This window comes from Equus przewalskii, chromosome 12 (assembly GCF_037783145.1).
Source record: "Equus przewalskii isolate Varuska chromosome 12, EquPr2, whole genome shotgun sequence".
Lineage (NCBI taxonomy): Eukaryota > Metazoa > Chordata > Mammalia > Perissodactyla > Equidae > Equus > Equus przewalskii.
The window spans coordinates 36,739,053-36,755,878 of record NC_091842.1 but is presented as its reverse complement, the minus strand read 5'-3'; the positions used below and the strand labels follow the sequence as shown (position 1 = coordinate 36,755,878).

The window sequence follows — 16,826 nt, the reverse complement described above, 5'->3', positions numbered from 1 at the left end:
GGAGATGATAATAATAATGTTTTGGTTTCCTGTGGTGCTCTCAGCATAACAAGCCCTCTCTTGTGTCCTGCGTTTATTAGCCACTTGTATAATCTGCGCTGAAATAGTTGCTATTGCTGACTCCATTGTATTGATGAGGAGGCTGAGGCACAGGGAGAGTGAGTTGTTTGCTGGAGGAGATGAAGGAAGATAGCAGCAGAATTGAGATTAGCATCAAGCGGTGGGGCTCCAGTGCCAGGTTCTTAATTGGTAAGCATAGGGGACTAAAAGCTCAAAATAAGGACTCTCAAAGAAAACCTGAGATATCTGTTTCCTCTAGGGCTAAGGATCTGGGCTTTCTGAGTAGCGGATTTTACTCTGTCACAGGATTCTCGACAGCAGAGTAGAGGCTTATGCGAGGAAGGTATGGTTCTGCTAACAGCGCACATTTACCCTATTATCTGAGAACATCTTCCCTCTGTGAGCCCGTCACCTTCTCTTCTCCATCCCTAGCTCCTTGCACAGGCCCAGGGCCAACACCTGTGTAAGGAAAACAGGGGGTCATGGAGCAAGAGGTGAGGCAGAGATGATGCTGATGCTGTTGGGGACCAGATCATGAGAATGGATCAAAGTAAAACTTTTTTCTTTTTAAAGATTGGCACCTGAGCTAACATCCGTTGCCAATCTTCTTCTTTTTTTCTTCTTCTCATGAAAGCCCCCCAGTACATAGTTGTATATTGTAATTGTAGGTCCTTCTGGTTGTGCTATGTGGGACGCCACCTCAGCATGGCCTGATGAGCAGTGCCATGTCTGCGCCCAGGATCTGAACTGGCAAAACCCTGAGCTGCCGAAGCAGAGAGAATGAGCTGAACCACTCGGCAAGGGGCCGGCCCCAAAGTAAAACATTTCGGTCTAAATCATAAGTGCAGTGAGAAGTCACTGTCAGTCAGTCAGTCTCTCTCTATCTGTGCATCCAGCCATCAAATCTATCTATCTATCTATCTATCTATCTATCTATCTATCTATCTATCATCTATCTATCTATCTATTATCTACTAGCAGTCGGGGGGCTATCACTTTCCATGAGCCGGGAAAGAGATTAGAAAGAGTGAAGGGTCCATGGGAGGTCCAGTTAGAGGTTACAACAAGAAGCGATGAAGGTTGAGGTAGGTTGGTGGCAGTGGATAGATTTGAGAGGTATTAGGAAGGGAAAGAGAGACACCATACAGTTGAGTGATCTGACCCACATATGTGTTCCCCACATGGCTTTAAATTTCATCTGCTTCCCCATTTGCCCTCGCCTCCCTGTACTAAGCTCAGATTGCTGATGAACAGAGAAGCATTTGCTCAAGAATTCTGTCACTCTCTTCAAGGGCCAAGTCTGAGATGTTGGACACGGCAGATCTTGGTCAAAACAGGCTTTCTTAAATAATCTGTGCCCATCTGCCTGTGGAGCTGTGGATCCCTGGGGAACGTGTAGGTGGCAGCAGGTGACCAAACTGTAAAACTAAGAATTTAAGGACAGAGGGATTAGAAACAACCAGACACTCTTTCTGAGGAATTGGGTTGTCAGTCTGAAAAAAGACACCCCTTATCACTGCTCCGATTCCTCCCACCAACTGTTCGGCAGCCCCGGGTGCCAGAAGGATGAAAACGCTCTGCGAGAGAGGTTGACAGTTCTGCTGATGACAGCGCAAAGGCACCGTGTCTGCTCTTGTAAGGAAGCAGTGTGGGCTTCTGGGGCCGGGAGGTGATTGGGCACGACCCTGGGATGTGTGAGAGAGCCCCTGGAACGGATCCCCTGCTCTGTGCTTGTCACCCTGCACACCCCCGCACGGGGGGCCACGCCACTTGGCCGCGGGGTTGGAACCTCATCTTCCTGGGTCTTCTTTGGCTCCCCTTCCAGTTCTGAGTGACTGACAGCCTTTTCTCCAATGATGTCTTTAACTCGGCAAAGACCCCCAGGCAGGCTGTCACTCTGAGAGAGAGGATCTTTGAAAAGCAGCCTGGTGAAATTAGCAGCAACGGAAACGATGAAAACATTTCATTTCTTTTCTTTACTTATTCTTTCCCCCTTAATCAGGCATTTTACATTTATTTTTTTTTCACGTTCCCATCTTATGCCACTGAAACCCAGGAGGACATCGGACTGCCCCTGTCCTAACAGAGAACTCAAGGCTTCTCCATGCCTTTGGCTAAAGTTCTCCAGGAGCATTTTCACAGAACAGTCATAAAGATTTAGAAGAGGAAGTCTGGCAGGAAAAATCTCAGAACGATGTGAGGGTGTTGAGTGATGGATTCCTCCTACCCTGTCAGTATCGGTTTGTATTTACATAATACATCCCATCCCAGAGGACTCAAAGAAACCCACAGGAACCTGCCTGCAATCTAGTACGCATCCTGACTCCCTGTCTCCCTGTCTCACGGCAGCTGCCCGCCTCTCCCTCCTCAGTGCCAATTACCTTGTAAACTGGGTGATACCTTCATTACCTCAAAATGTGTTAATCCAGGTGCCTTTTTAGCAAAACCTGTGGACCTTCTGGTTGCTGGAGGCCACTTGTGACTCTTGGCTCTGTGTCAGCATTCACGTAATAAACTCATTAGAGGGGAGCTCCAGTCCCTCAATGGCCAGATTCGTGGGTTGTCAGGAAGTGTGCTTCGAGAGGAAGAAATCATCAGAGCACAGCCTGGATGCTGGCATCTCCTGCCCTTAATATCGTCCCCATCAGAGAAATGCCAAGACCACTCATCAGAAAGCCAAGAACTTGAAGATCATGGATAAGAATGCTGGGCAATTACCCAACAAATATGATTTAGAGCAGGGCTGGGCTTAGGGTGAGGCACATGAGGCAGGACAGTGCAAGGACCGGGCTGGATGCTGTCTTTATTTAAAATTTTGATATTTTGTCCACTGCACATTTTTTACATTCATGTCAATTTTGTAAAATGTTGCATTAAAATAAGATTTATCTTGATTAGTGAGTTTTCTGGTACCCCTTTAGTTTTGTGCCTCATCCTAGTCCTGGCCCTAATTTTGAGCATCAACTGTGTGGGAGGTGCTATACTAATTGCTGGGTCTGTAATGGCGTGTCCCTCGAGATGCTTTGAGTGGCTTGTAATAGATTTCCTGGGTAAACAGGCACCACACAGTCAAGGTATGTGTTATTTTATATAATAAAAAATCCTTCTAGAATAAGAGGACAGGGTAGGTTCAGCAACTCAACAACGTCATCTAAGAGTCACCTAGACTATTTCCATCTAGAAACTTTCATTTTCCTTCATTTTCTCAACATCATGGCCTGGCTCTTAGGCTTGGCCCTTCTCAGTTCCAAGAGAGGTCCTGCTGGTTCCAACCATGATCTGTAGAGATGATGAGTTTGGCCCAATAAACTACTGTCCCCACCCCTGAAACTTCCCTTGAAGTCCCATTAGCAGGAATTGGGTCCAATGCCCTGACTTCAAGGGAGTCTGGAAAAACTGCCTCCCTGGAATGTTCAGTCTCCGTAGAAGGAAGCAGGCTCTGCCAGGAAGAGAGGACGACGTTTAGGCCAGAGAACGTTTGTCTGTGCTGTGCTATTGTTTTCTCTGAAACACACACACACACACACACACAACTTTTCCTCCTGCCCTTATTTGACCAGAAAATTGTAGGAGAGGAAAAATGTCTTTTTTTCTACCCTTCTAATTTCTCAACTGGGACCCCCATAATAAAAGATAGGTAATAAGAGAAAAGCATACAGATTTATTTAAGTTTTATGTGACTTGAGACCCTTCATCAGGAAATGAAACCCCAAGAAATGGTTTAACCTGAGTGTTTTTATGCTAGGTCTGATGAAGGGTAGAAAGTCGTGGAGAGATGTGATGGGACAAAGCGGGTAAGTGTAGTAAACTGGGGGAGACTTAGCAAGGCCTGTTCATCTGGATTCCTCTGTGTCCATCTTTGGAGCTAAGGAGGCTCCTTTCCTCTGCAGCATCTAAAACTATGCAAGTTATAGGGGGGCCATCTCGCACATGAGGCATTTATGACCAGTCTCACGAGAGAGTCAGAAAGGCCTTCTTACACGTGCCATTTCTCAAATTCCTTCAGCTTGAAATATACAATATGCCAAGGTGCCATATTTTGGGATAGTGTGTCCTGAACTCCGTCAGAATGTTTAACAAATTCATTCAACAAATATTTCTTGAGGGCTGTACAATCTATTCAAGATACAGTGATGAGCAGGACAGATCTATTTCCTGATCTCATGTGGCTTGTAATCTCATGGGGGAGGCTAGACAGACATTCAATAAATGAACTAGCCCACTAATAAATAGGAAGGAAATTATCAGAAAACAGTATTTGCTATACAGACCTTTAAAGTAGGGAGATGTGTGCTAAAGGGCAGCTGAGTTGTTCTCGTAGATTGGATTCTCCTGGAAGGTGTTCCTGGGAAATTTATATGTAAACTGAGATTTGGATGAAAGGAAAGTGCCGGTCACAGAAACATCAGTGGGGAGCGGTCCAGGGAGAAGGAACAGGCACCGTGGCTGGAAGTGGGAAAGGGGATGGCTTGTTTGGGTGGCAGAGAGTGAAGGGGGCACAGGATGGGCTTGGAGGGGGTAGCAGGGGTTAGATTGCACAGAGCGTTTTAGGTTGTGAAAGGGAGTGAGAGTGTGTGTGTGTGTGTGTGTAAACCATTGGAGGGTTTTGAGCAAGAGAATGACTTTCCAGTTTTCATTATTAAAGGGTCACCAGCTATTACATGGAATATGGAGTTCATGGGCAGAGAATGAAGACAGAGACTCCCATTAGGAAGCTGTTGCAGTGGTCCTGGTGAGAGGTGACAGTGGTTGGGACTAGGGTGTTGTGAGTGGAGATATCGGATGTTGGGTAATTGCAGATGTGTTGTTTAAAGAGAGTTGACGGGCCTGTTCATATTGGGTGTGGAGAGAGAGGGGAAGAGTGGAAACAGGGCTGGTTCAGGATGAGGAGAGGATGTGAGGTGAGCAAGTGGCCCCCACTAGAGACAACGCTTGTGCAAGAATGTTGCTGTCAAGTGATGTGGAGAAAAGAGAGGGGGAACAGAAGATCGGGGACCTATTTATTAAGAGGGAGTTATTACAGCGTATTTCTTTTCATTGTGGTAAAAGACACAAAACATAAAATTTACCACCTTAACCATTTTTGAGTGTATGGTTCCGTAATATTAAATATATTCACATTGTGGTGAAACAACTCTCCAGAACTTTTTCATCTTTCAAATCTGAAACTCTATCCCATTAAAAAATCACTCCCCATTTTTCCCACCCACCAGCCCCTGGTAACTACCATTCCACTTTCTGTTTCTATGAATTTTACTACTTTACATTCCTCATATAAATGGAATTATAAAATATTTGTCCTTTTATAGGTGCCTCATTTCACTTAGCATAACGTCTTCAAGGTCCATGCAAGTTGTAGCATGTGGTAGGATTTCCTTCTTTTTAGGGCTGAATAATGTTCCATGGTACATTTATACCACATTTTCTTTATCCATTCACCTGGTGATGGACATTTGAGTTGCTTCTCCCTCTTGGCTATTGTGAATAGCGCCACTGTGAAACATGGGTGTGCAAATATCTGACAGCATAATTTTATCCTGATTGGAATGATCCAGGAGAAGGGGAAGTGTAGATGATGCAGGGGAACAAGCAGACAATTATAAGAGCAGATCCCTCGAGAACACACAAGTCTGAGTGGAGGGGCTGACCCTGATAGGAATAAACGCAGGCGCATCTCATCCACAAGAACAGGTGGGAAACCAGAGAGTAGACACCCAGGGAGGCAGGAGGATTTGGTGGCAGGTGGGTGAGGACATTCCTGTTTGAATGCTTCTATTTTCTCAATGAAGTTAGAGACAAGACCATCCTCTTTAAGTGTGTGCAAGTGTTTGTGTGTGTATTGTGGGGAGTGGGATGGGGCATCAGAGGTGGCTCCCCATTAATAAAATGAATGATTAACAGTCAGTACTTGAAATCAAGTTGATGCATTTCCTTATGTGCCATGCAGACAAAATAAAGCTCAGCTTTGTTGTCAGACAAAAGTGGCACTTATTGTAATGGTTGGCAGTTCAGAGATAATTCAACTATGAGAGATAATAATACACCAATCAGTTGGCGAGAGTTTTGCCCAGTAATACCAATAGTATAATATGCAAGTAATAGACTATTCTGGATACAACCAGGAATTTGCTTTTGCTGAAATACTCCTATTTCTAGCAGAAGCTTAACGTTGATTTTTTTCACCTTCTATTTGGAGAGTCTGTTTATTTCTTTCTTCCCGAGGGGCTAGTGAGATAGATATCATAAATGCTGAGGACTTTTTATTGTTTTTGACAGTTATCAAAGAAACATTTTTTTTTAAAGCCAGGCCATCGACTGAAAAATAAACCCTTTTGGGATTCTTGAGTCAAGTGTGTTGAATTACGTGTGTGATAGTCAGTTTTAGATTTCAGGGAGCCAAACTGTGCTTATTAATGAGGAATTATTCTAACCCATATGAACACAGAGACCCATGTGGTCTGTTTGTGGATTGGTGCCACTTCAAGAAATAGTGGTCCAGTTTCTGGTGATATAAGTCACATCCTTTATTTGAATTTCTGGAAGATCACCAAGAGGAGGGCAACCTTTGTTCAAGTCCCCTTTGCATTCCTTCTCTGTAGCCTAACTCTGAAACTCTGCAAAGCTCGGAAAACTTCCCCCGGGTCATCCCGTTTCCTCTCTTCCTCATTAAGACATTCCAGTCACTGCCTTTTCTTCCTATCCTTTTCACTCTATGCCACCCTCATATTCAATGCTCCCCAAGGGCACTTCTTCCCCAGCACAGCTGCCTGAGAAATGCTGCTGGTCCTCCATCCTCACTCTATTTTTTTTTTTAAGAATCATTCCAAAAGAATCTTCTCCTTCTGCCCTCAATTCTGGCAGGAAGGATGGAGCCGGACATGCTCACATGCTGACAGTTTCCTTTGGCCCCCATTATATAAGAATATGTGGAGGAGTAAGGAAAACAGAAAACCATCTGAGCAACTCCTCTGGGCTCAGGGAGAACCGCAGATGTTTCATTCTGTGGAGGATCCAGTGCTCGCTTTGTTGGTCCATGCAGCGGGACCAAGGGAAAGAGAGGCAGGCACTTGCCCAAGGCATGCAGTTTAAGAGGGCACCAAAAAACTCAGTCATCAAGATAAATCGTATTTTAATGCAAATAATCAAGATTAATGTAAAAGTCCATGATACATAAAGTCTCCTAAATTTAAATAAGGACAGGATTAAATTAGGGCAGAGCAAGTGAGGTCAGTCATACAAGTGCAGAGTTGGATCATAGCTTTATTTAGAATTTTGATATTGATCATCATGGGTTTTTGCATGAATTAATCTTTTTAAGTAAAAACAGCATTCAAGTATTATGCATCTTGATTACTGAGTCTTTGCTTTTGTCCCATGAGAGAGTCCCTCACTTGCTTCACCCTAATCCTGGCCCCCTCTGTGGCTGAACTTCCCCATCTCTGCACTTCTCTCTAATGCCAACTTCTTCCTACCTCACTTCCTAAGAACCCACTGACGTCTGCCAGGAGTTATACCATGGAAGACATCTTGATTAAGCTGAAACATTGGCCAGCTTATGGAGCCTTTTCTCCCAACCACCTCCCCTGGTCCAATCAGATGTGGCGAGTGTATAGTCCCACAAACCCAAGGTGGCCAATTGTACAAAAGTAGCTATTCAAAGGAGTGATTGATCATGTCCGTAGAGTCCACTTCAGTATAGATTTCTTGGGGAGGAGGGGCATTGTTTTATCAGTGCCCATCTGTGAATGACGTCTGGGAGAAATGGACCAGGTGTGCATTTCCCTTTCTATAAATAAGAAATCTGAGCCGCATGGTCCGAATTTGAGTCATAGTCCGCAAATGTCCATCCTTGGCACATCAGCTCAAGAGTGGGACTACTCATATACTCATAGGCTGAAGTTTTCTTAAACTCCTTTATGATCCTCTACGGTATACTTTGTGGATATTTAGGAACTTCCTGAGTGAGTAGATAATGTAATAATGATGATAATAATAATGATAGTAAAATTAGCATTGACTCAGTGCTGACTTCTAGGAGTTCTACATGAGTTATCTCAACAGTTCTGACATAAGCATTGTTATTACCATTTCAGAGAAGGAAGCTGAGGTGCAGAGAGGGAAAGAAACTCGCTCAGCAGTACTGGGAGCAGGAATTTGAACAGGAGCCCTCTGGGCCTGCAGCTCACCCTCTTAGCTTCTCCTCCATCCAGCTTCCCAGAAGCCCCATCCTTTCCATGAATGAAGGAAGTTCATTTTATCTTCAGAACCCAGTTCCCAGAGGCAGGCATCTTTAAAGCATCCATGGCTGTTGGTTTGACATCCATCTACAGTTCCAAACTTAGACACAGTGGGTCCAGCAGTCCAGAGTTGTGGACTGGAGTCCAGAACATCTCGGGGACAGGGTCCACTAGCGATCTCTTTAGTTCTTGTGCCAGCACGGGGCCAGGCACATTAGCAGGCTCTGAGTGAATACTGTTTGAAATGAATTGAAATGGGGACAGAGAAATGCTGAATAAAGGCCACATCTTTGAAAAAATAAGTAAAAAAAAGAGAAAGTCCCATTTTCCTATAGACAGGATGGATCAAAAGGACCAGAGGCTTGTTTGCAGTACCCGGAAACCCTGCTTCCCAGTCTGGCCTAAGAAGGCACAGGTGAGCAGAGAGAGAGAGCGTGGGAGGAGGGATGTCTTCCAGCCTCCCCAGAAAAAAACAAAAACAAACTTTTTCTCCCAATGTGGCTGTTGCCTTGCAGGGCACTCGGCACAGTCTTGTGTCTTCGCTTCCTGCTCCTCCATGGCCCCCCCTCCCTTAACCTTCTCTACTCCCCCTGCACCTGGGTGTTAATTACAGCTGACTTTGCAGGCTCTAGCCCCGACACAACAGCCAGGCGCAATGCCTTGGGCCCCACAGCATAAGGCAGTGCAGTTAATTAGCCAGGCTTGGCTGTGCCCCCTGCTTCAATCTGAAAAGCTTCTTGAAAAACAAGTTTCTGGTGTTGGAGTGCATTTCTTCGTATTTTCTAGATGCTCTAAATGTCTCCATTGTGGTACTAACCGTCTCTTTTTATGCAAAAAAAGAGGGGTTTTTTTGATGCTCTATTTTCAGCTGGTCTTTGAAATGAGATGTGACTACTCATGTAGCTGTCAGGATGATGATGATGACAGCTAATATTTATTGAGCACATATATTTGCCTAGAACAGGTATAAGCCCGTGATGCGTGTTCACAAATTAAACTCTCATAACAGGGAGGTTGTATTATTATTATCCCCATTTTGCAGAAGGGGAAGTTGTCTTATAGAGGTTAAGTAACTCACTCATGAGGATATAACCCCTTCCTAATTTCTTGTCTTTGTTCTGGGTACTACTGGGTGTTTTCTCTCTTAATATTATCTTTTTAATAATATTATTAATATTATCTCTTTTAATCTTCTCAATAACCTCATGCTCTTGTAGTCTGTGTTTTTTGGCCTTGGAAGCTGAGGTTTTGTGAATTTAAGTAGCATGCCATAAATCACAGACTAAGTTCGGAAGCAGGATTTGAACCCCAGTAGCCTGATTCTGGAGCTGATGCTCGTGGCTGCCCTATACCCATTACGTCATGTAAGAAATGCCTTCCACTCCTTCTCGTAGTGCTGCTTCGTTGTATTAGATGCCAGCGGTGTTGCGGGATGCTGCATTGGAAGTGAATAGAAACCTGGGCACCAGACACATCTTGGTGGGGGTTCCAGCCCTACAACCTGCCCCCGTGTGATCTCGGGCAAATTGTTGACTTTCTCTGACAGTCAGGTGTAACTTCTGAGAAAAGGAGCTAATCCAAAGGTTATTATGAAGGTTAGAGATAATCTAGTAAAATAGTGCTTAGACACCCAACATGATTATTATGGGCTCAAATAAGAGTGTAGCAAGAGCCGGACCTGAATTCAAATCTTGGCTCTCGTATGAGCAGAGTTTTGGAATGTCAAAAGTTTATTTAAATCTTCAAGTCTCAGTTTTCCCCTCTTTAAAATGTGAGTAATAGTAAAATACAGTGAAATAGTACACACATTACAGGATTCTGTGAGGCGCTGTACGATTAAACACCAGGATATAATAGCGTTCAGTCAAGGGTAGCTGTTAGTGTAATTATGAACGCATTAGATGAATCTGGGCAACATCCGTGCACATAGAATGACTGAACTGAAGTTGAAAGAAAGTTTTCTGAAGAGAAGAAATAACAGTGATTTACAGCTTCTGTTCTTCCCCCTGTGTCTTTCTATTGATTGAGGTGGCTGTATTTTGTGATTAATTAAAATCAATACCTTCAGGCGGATATAGCGATGCTTTTTACGGAATAAGAGACAGCAAGACTGCAGCACGGCAGAAGGGGTGTGACTCTTTTGATTATAGTTTAGGGAGCTCACCACCTCCCCTCAGGTTGCAGAGATAACACGTGTCTCAACAGAACATAAGTAAATAAACATTTAAGGCGTTGGCATGATTGTTAAGTATCGAAGGCTCTGATCACTCCTCCTAACAGTGGATGGACATTTTCTAGAAATGCAAAGTTATCTTGGTGAGTATTTCACCATTTTCTCATCCTTACAAAAACCCCAGGTTTGCTCCGGCTGGAAATGTGCTTCGCTAGATGTTTGATTTGCTAGCCTCCTGTGCAGCAAGGAGTGGTGTGTGACAAGTTCTGGTTAAAGAGATATAACTGCAATTTTGCTTAGAGCTTCTGGGGAAGCTTTCGATTTCTTCATGGAAGTGGGCACCTGCAGGTGGCACTGTCTGTCCTTCTCCCACTCTTCCTCCTCATCTTTTATGGTGTCATAATGGTGGGGATGCATGGCGTGATTCACAACCACGTGGGAGGTTGGCTCCGACATCATAGAGCAGCCAAACCAATGCCAAGACAAGCGACCTCTGAACTCAAATCATGTGAGAAAATTAATCCCTTATTCATTTACACCTCTGCAGTCAAGATTTCTATTATCTGCAACCAAAAGCATTTCTAACTGAAAATAACTTAAAAAGTTATTGCAAAATTTTATTTCACGTATAAAAGTGGTGTGTGTGTGACATGGGACATTAGTTTTTCCATATAACCTATTAGATTTTTTGTTAGATATGAGGACCTATTATCGTGTAACCATTTGTCTTGTCTTTTCTTTTTTTCTTTTTCCCTTTTTCTCCAAAAGCTCATTTGCCATTTTCAACCAGGGAAAGGTATATTAAGAAAAGCACAAAGTTTACTTCTTGCTTTCAAAATCCACAATCTTTGCATTCCTTGGCCCATTGGCTGCCTGTGGCCAGAAAAATGTTGTCCAAGCTAACAGTTGACACAGAAATAAAAAAAGAGTTTTGAAATGGCTTTAATAAGTTTGAGATGGCAAGTTTTTGCTGAAAAATTCCAATTATCAATAGATGTTGATATGTTTCAAGGAAGAAAACATGGCCAAGATTTGAACTCTATAAGAGAATTTGGAGAGAGTGATGAAATCAAAGTGGGGCAGATTTGTGTGTGGGAAGGAAATGTTCAACAGTGATGATACCGAGTATGGTTCCCCTTAAGTTAACCATTTAATAGCAGAAAAGAATGTACATATACCACTGAGTGGTGTGTCCTAGAATTTCTTCAAAGCCTCATGCTTTGTCTTAAAAATCCATCTAAATTTTCATTGTTTCCCATCGTAGATTCATGTTGGTTTATACAACAACAATGTGCCTCCGTGCCAATCATGGAGTTAAATTAATGATCCAGATGGGGCCGGCCCCGTGACTGAGTGGTTAAAGTTCTGCATGCTCCGATTTGTCGGCTTGGGTTCAAAGGTTCAGATCCTGGGTGTGGACCTACTCCACTCATCAGCTATGCTGTGGAGGCATCCTGCATACAAAGTACAGCAAGATTGGCAGAGATATTAGGTCAGGGCTAATCTTCCTCAAGCAAAAAAAAAAAAATTAAATTAGTGATCCAGAGTGATGTCCATGTTTATTTTATCAGGTTGTGTATTATCTGGCATCCAATTTGAGAAGCCTGGGAATCATTCTGTAGCCAGAAAGCAAGTAGCCAGCAATAAGTTTGTCCGCTTTCAATTTTAAAAGCCTTTTCCAGGTAACAAAGATCATTTACATATATTATCCCATTTTGATCTTTATAGAAACCTATTGCCATCACTCACCGGCATGTAGTTTGATTTTTGTCAATTCCATTAGTGAGAAAACTGAGTGTAATTCCAAGACCTGTGCTGGGATCTTGGATCATCGTCATCCATCCTTAAGGGTTTTTACTGCAACAGGCTGCTTCTCATTCTTTAATGAGAGTCAGTGACAGAATAGTCTCAGAGGTGGCCTCACCTTGAGTCCATTGTCCCATAGAATGACCTTCCACGTTAATAGTTTTAAATCACGGTTAGCACGAGTTGAATGCTTGCTTATTCTGAGAGCTCAGCTAAGCCCCCCTTTCACGTACATTGTCACATTTGATATTCATAAGAAGCGCAAGAGAGAGATTTGCTAGCATCCCATTTTGAAAGACATGGAAACCGAGGCTGAGAGAATTTTGGTAACTTGTCTGACATCATGCTCATACTGCTGGGAAGTGGCCAAGTTCAAGTGCCAGGACTTGAACTGTGGTTTTCCGGTACCCAACCTCTGAGCCATTCTCTCTGCAGTTTCCTAGCAGCCTGGGCTCAACAAGCTCCACTTCTCGCTCTCACTTTCTCCGTTGTCTGCCCGCTCAACTGCTTTATCTTGTTGGTGACTGTGGAGCTACTCAGAATCACTAGTAACTTAGTTAGAGTGATACGCAGTTGTCCGTCCAATGCGTTTAGTTCATCCCTTCTTTACCTGTAAATAAATTATGAGAAAAGTGGAGAATTATGATGGGGGGAGCCATCAAAAAAAGCCAGGGGGAAACATATCCAGAATGATATAATTATCTATTTGCTGCTTCTGGTCCATGGACTTGCCGACTTTTTTTTTTTTTTTAATAGGATTATGGAAGATGAAAAGGAAACGCTTACTTCAGCTTTTAAGAGCGATGTAAGCAATTTTGCATTGCACTTACTCCCCAGGGGTGGTGTGAAAATGTTTCTAGTAAATTAAAGCATAATAAAAGCGTTGGCAACATTGCAACTTCTATATTAATTTCTTAATTTTTCGCAGGCTTAATTATAAATCTCTTGGGGGAAGAGGCGAGGTCTGTGGGTTCCTGGGAAAACAGTGCTGCGTTCATGGGCGTGGAAGTCTGGTCCTCTGCTGAGAGGTGTGTGTGCTGTGATGTAGGCTGTGTGGCTGCTGTGAGATGCATGTGCTGCTCCTGGCTAAAGGGTAGTGATGCTCAGTGGGCAAGGACATCAGGCTGGGAGATCCAGTTGTGCTGCTAAGTGGAAAGGATGATATTAGATAAGTCATGTGATTCCTTGAATGGCAGTATCATTTCATAGGTATCACTTCAGTCTGTGCAGTTTGACTGCCTGGGTTTAAAATCCTGGCCCCTCCTTTACCCAGAGAAGTTTGATGATCTCTTTCCTCTGTAAAACAGAGCTTATGAGGGTATTTATGTCACATAGGGGGTGTGTGAAAAATCTCCAGTCCTTCTGGCACTGCTGAACCACCAAACCAATGTGGGACTGTCTCCTGCCAGACTTCTAATCAGGCAAACAATAAATATCCTTCAGAGGAAGCCATGGTTAGCCAGATTTCGTTACTTGTATCCTAAGCATCCTCACCCTTAGTAGTCACTCAATTAGAGGATGCAGCAGGTCAATGAAATTCCAGATTCACTGAATTGTGGAATATTCATACTGGACAGAATCTTAGGTCTTTCCCGTGAATTTTCTACTTTATTCCTTCTTCTTTACTTGTAAATACATTTTGAGGAAAGTTGAAATTGGAGGAGGAAATCCTTGAAAAATCCCGGGGAAAATATCCAGAGTGATATAATTTTCTATTTTGGGGGCAAAACTGGACAGGATAGGTTATTGCTAATATCTTCTATTAGGCACAGATTCTTATTCCATTTCTCAACTCTGTACTTCCCTGTGATTTCAAACACACCATCCTGTTCTATTTTAATAATGTATTTTTTTCTCTTCCCTCTCTTCTCTTCTGGGCTGTGTGGTACTTATGAGAAGGGAATATATCTTCTTATTATGTTTTTGTATGCCTGGCACATAGTAAACACTCAATTAGTGTTTTACTAATTCAATTAGCTTGAATGAATCAAAGAATGAACTAGTGTGTGTTCCTGAGACATTAATTCCATGATAGGTTAATAGATTCTCCACGCACGCATACACACGTATACACATGCATGCACACACACACACAGTTCCATGGTTTTAAAAACAAATGTAAGATGCATTAGACGAAAAAGATTAAACAGATTTCCTTTTTTGCAGGACTTCTCAGTACCTTTAATATGTTAATGAATGTGAATTATGTATCTCCACGAGGATGGTGTAGAATGAAGCAGTTTTGAAGCTTACTGGACCAAAGAAATGTTTCTTTCAAAGAAGGTCTTGCAGGAAGTCACTTTAAAGTTTACGCTTATCTCTAATTTTTAAATCTTATTTATTTACTTTTGAAATTTGGAAATATTTTTCTAACTTTTATTCCGAAAAATTCTAAACCCATGGGAAAATGTAAGACTAGCACAATAACATCAGTGTATCTCTCCCAGAATCATCATTTTTTCCACATTTGCTTATTCTGTCTCTCCCTCCCTCCGTTCTTCTCTCTCTTCAAATTCTTTATGGGCATCTTTTCCTGACAACAAAGAAGATCATCTTCTGGATGCCACTGGGATGTACTTCTCTGCTTGCTTTTAAGAAAATAACTGAACATGCTGTAGGGCAGATGCCTGTATGTTTCTCGTGTCTTGGTTGATGATTTATTAAATCCCATCCTAGCAGCATCTTAGAATCTCAAGATGTGGAAGGACCTGAAAAGTCATCTAATCCCACCCCTGCTCACTTGCCCACCCCTCCTACGTTCCGCGCCCACATTTCGTGCCTTCGGATGCCGTTTATTATTTTCCAGGGCTGGTGAGTCAATTCTGAGTGGTTTGAAACTGGCAAGTGAAGCCTTGTGGAGAGTCTGCCCTCTTCCTGGGCACCATCCAAGCGGTCTATTAGCCGCTTCCATTTATCAAAGTCTCGTGTGGGCGTAGTAAGCCTAATAATAGGAGCTCAATAAGAGAACAGCGTTTTAATAGAGGGCTGAAGTGTTTTGCCAACTCTTGATTACCCGTGATAACAAGAATGAGAACCTTGGCCCTGGTTTCTACAGATTCATTGAATCGTGGAATATTCATGCTGGAAAGACTCTTAGAGATCATCTGGTTCAGCCCCCGCATTTTTCAGACGAGGAAGCGGAGAACAAGAGAGAGTGAAAAATTTGCCTAAATTAGGCTAGTCGCTGCCACAGCTTCTCATTTGGGGCTATGTTATTTCTCAAGTCACTGAACTGATCCCAGAACAGTAAAAGAAAACTTTCAAGACACATGTGCGCATGCACACACTCACGTGCACGCATGCACACACACACGTGCACATCTACACCTACACGTGCATGGACACAGGTACACAGATCTGTCTGCACAGCCTCATTCGTAGATGGAGTTTCTGTTTCATCCAGATACCACTCATGATTAGACGCTGTATTGATCTCCTGTTTGCGATCTGGAAATGTGAACTTGGTAATAGAAACTCATCCAAATATCTGAACATGCTTTACTCAACTTCTTGGCTCCTCTTGCAGTTAGCCGAGGGGAGTGGGATGAGCGTAAACATCATAAGGCTGCTATGATGAGTGGCTGGTCTGTGAAATGACAGGAGAAATAGAGAAATGCAGCTTTCCTGAGACAGTAGCTCACGGCAGGTGCATTTTATCCTTATTCACGTCAGAACTGAAAAGTTTATGATGGCAGAAAGAGAGCCCAAAGGAGACTGGAGTTTCCTGAGTGCCAGCTACACTCGCTATGTGCATTGTCTTATTCAATCCTCACAATGGCCATATTACTGGGGAAAAGATTTGGTGTGGAGAGGCCACTGTTTACCCTAAATCACCTGCCAGTAAGCGGCAAAACCGAGAATCAAATGTGGGTCGGGAGATCCTTCTCCTTTGTTACAGTCTCTGAGTTGTTGTTCGAGCAGCGAGAACTCACTATCCAAGAAAGAAAACAAATTTCAAACAAAAACACCCCAAAGAGTTCATGTCGTCCTAACAGTAAATCTCCCCCTAAATCTTGGGAAATAAACTCACGTTTTCCTGCTTGTTTCTTTGGTGAGAAGACTTCCTCTTCTCACCAAAGCCCTATGGACCAGTGCTGTCCAATAGAATTTTCTGTGGTGATGGAAATGTTCTATGATCTTGTTGTCTAATATGGTAGCTATTAGCCTCATGTCGCTATTGAGCTTGTGTAATATACACCCTGGATTTCAAGGACTTCATACAAAATAAAAGAGGGTAGGATAGCTCATTGACAGTTTTTTAAAAATAAATTGATTGCATGTTGAAAAGATGACATATTCAGCTAAGTTTAATATGTTGTAAAAATTAGCTTGACCTATTTTCTTTTTACTTTTTGAATGTGACCTACTGGAAAATTTGGAATGACATATGTTGCTTGCGTGATATTTCTATTGTGCACCATGGGTGTAGATAGTTTCTCTATGAATCTGCCTATATATTTACAATTAGATATGCCTTTGTATCTGTGTGTGTATATATCTGTCATCTATCTATTGACAGTCGTTTTATTTTGAATATGATGAACAGCATC

General features: G+C 42.8%; 1 protein-coding gene across 25 annotated transcripts in view; it reads left to right on the top strand.

Moving 5' to 3' along the window:
* The window catches only part of RBFOX1 (RNA binding fox-1 homolog 1), a 1,988,870-nt gene that overhangs the window by 1,339,998 nt on the left and 632,046 nt on the right, over window positions 1-16,826 (top strand). The gene's annotated exons all lie outside the window — the stretch shown is intronic.